The 1,877-nt window shown below is 47.8% G+C and overlaps 4 non-coding genes across 4 annotated transcripts; all 4 read left to right on the forward strand.

The window, feature by feature from the left end:
- The first annotated feature begins 49 nt into the window (after window positions 1-49).
- Window positions 50-168, forward strand: LOC123173263 (5S ribosomal RNA). The gene has a single exon (XR_006486048.1). It is a non-coding gene; the product is annotated as a 5S ribosomal RNA (ribosomal RNA).
- A 371-nt stretch (window positions 169-539) lies between these two features.
- On the forward strand, window positions 540-658 carry LOC123173174 (5S ribosomal RNA). The gene has a single exon (XR_006485963.1). It is a non-coding gene; the product is annotated as a 5S ribosomal RNA (ribosomal RNA).
- A 369-nt stretch (window positions 659-1,027) lies between these two features.
- Window positions 1,028-1,146, forward strand: LOC123173062 (5S ribosomal RNA). The gene has a single exon (XR_006485858.1). It is a non-coding gene; the product is annotated as a 5S ribosomal RNA (ribosomal RNA).
- A 371-nt stretch (window positions 1,147-1,517) lies between these two features.
- On the forward strand, window positions 1,518-1,636 carry LOC123173131 (5S ribosomal RNA). Its single transcript, XR_006485923.1, has one exon. It is a non-coding gene; the product is annotated as a 5S ribosomal RNA (ribosomal RNA).
- Window positions 1,637-1,877: the final 241 nt, after the last annotated feature.

Raw genomic sequence — 1,877 nt, forward strand, 5'->3', positions numbered from 1 at the left:
TGGACCTGGGAGTGGCAAGCATAAGAGACGAAGGCGGGGGTAACATGTCGGATGCGATCAGACCAGCACTAAAGCACCGGATCCCATCAGAACTCCGAAGTTAAGCATGCTTGGGCGTGAGTAGTACTAGGATGGGTGACCTCCTGGGAAGTCCTCTTGTTGCATTCCCTTTTTAATTATTTTTTGCGCCTCGTGACAAACATATCGCATGTGCGCGATATATATTAACCCCGTTATATTATTTTTGACATTTGCGATATGTTTTAGCTCGCTGCTCATTGGTCACGCGTCTAGATGCGGCTTTCAGGTGCGAGGAGCGCGTTCTGAAAGGGGTAAAAAATACGTGTTGCTGCGGTATAGAGGGAGGGGTGGAAACCGTGGTAAACTCGTCTCCGTGTTTGAGGGGGGGGGAGTAAGTAGTATATATAGGGCATTATCCATTATTAGGCAACGGTTGTAATGGTAGTAAGAATGACAATCATCTTTGCAGTGGACCTGGGAGTGGCAAGCATAAGGGACGAAGGCGGGGGTAACATGTTGCATGCGATCATACCAGCACTAAAGCACCGGATCCTATCAGAACTCCGAAGTTAAGCGTGCTTGGGCGAGAGTAGTACTAGGATGGGTGACCTCCTGGAAAATCCTCGTGTTGCATTCCCTTTTTAATTATATTTTGCGCCTCGTGACAAACATATCGCATGTGCGCGATATATATTAACCCCGTTATATTATTTTTGACATTTGCGATATGTTTTAGCTCGCTGCTCATTGGCACGCGTCTAGAGGCAGCTTTGTGGCACGAGGAGCGCGTTCTGAAAGGGGTAAAAAAATACGTGTTGCTGCGGTATAGAGGGTGGGGTGGAAACCGTGGTAAACTCGTCTCCGTGTTTGAGGGGGGGAGTAAGTAGTATATATAGGGCATTATCCATTATTAGGGAACGGTTGTAATGGTAGTAAGAATGGCAATCATCTTTGCAGTGGACCTGGGAGTGGCAAGCATAAGGGACGAAGGCGGGGGTAACATGTCGGATGCGATCATACCAGCACTAAAGCACCGGATCCCATCAGAACTCCGAAGTTAAGCGTGCTTGGGCGAGAGTAGTACTAGGATGGGTGACCTCCTGGAAAATCCTCGTGTTGCATTCCCTTTTTAATTATTTTTTGCGCCTCGTGACAAACATATCGCATGTGCGCGATATATATTAACCCCGTTATATTATTTTTGACATTTGCGATATGTTTTAGCTCGCTGCTCATTGGTCACGCGTCTAGAGGCGGCTTTGTGGCGCGAGGAGCGCGTTCTGAAAGGGGTAAAAAAATACGTGTTGCTGCGGTATAGAGGGAGGGGTGGAAACCGTGGTAAACTCGTCTCCGTGTTTGAGGGGGGGGAGTAAGTAGTATATATAGGGCATTATCCATTATTAGGCAACGGTTGTAATGGTAGTAAGAATGACAATCATCTTTGCAGTGGACCTGGGAGTGGCAAGCATAAGAGACGAAGGCGGGGGTAACATGTCGGATGCGATCATACCAGCACTAAAGCACCGGATCCCATCAGAACTCCGAAGTTAAGCGTGCTTGGGCGAGACTAGTACTAGGATGGGTGACCTCCTGGGAAGTCCTCTTGTTGCATTCCCTTTTTAATTATTTTTTGCGCCTCGTGACAAACATATCGCATGTGCGCGATATATATTAACCCCGTTATATTATTTTTGACATTTGCGATATGTTTTAGCTCGCTGCTCATTGGTCACGCGTCTAGAGGCGGCTTTGTGGCACGAGGAGCGCGTTCTGAAAGGGGTAAAAAAATACGTGTTGCTGCGGTATAGAGGGAGGGGTGGAAACCGTGGTAAACTCGTCTCCGTGTTTGAGCGGGG

This window comes from Triticum aestivum, unplaced genomic scaffold (assembly GCF_018294505.1).
Source record: "Triticum aestivum cultivar Chinese Spring unplaced genomic scaffold, IWGSC CS RefSeq v2.1 scaffold54592, whole genome shotgun sequence".
NCBI lineage: Eukaryota > Viridiplantae > Streptophyta > Magnoliopsida > Poales > Poaceae > Triticum > Triticum aestivum.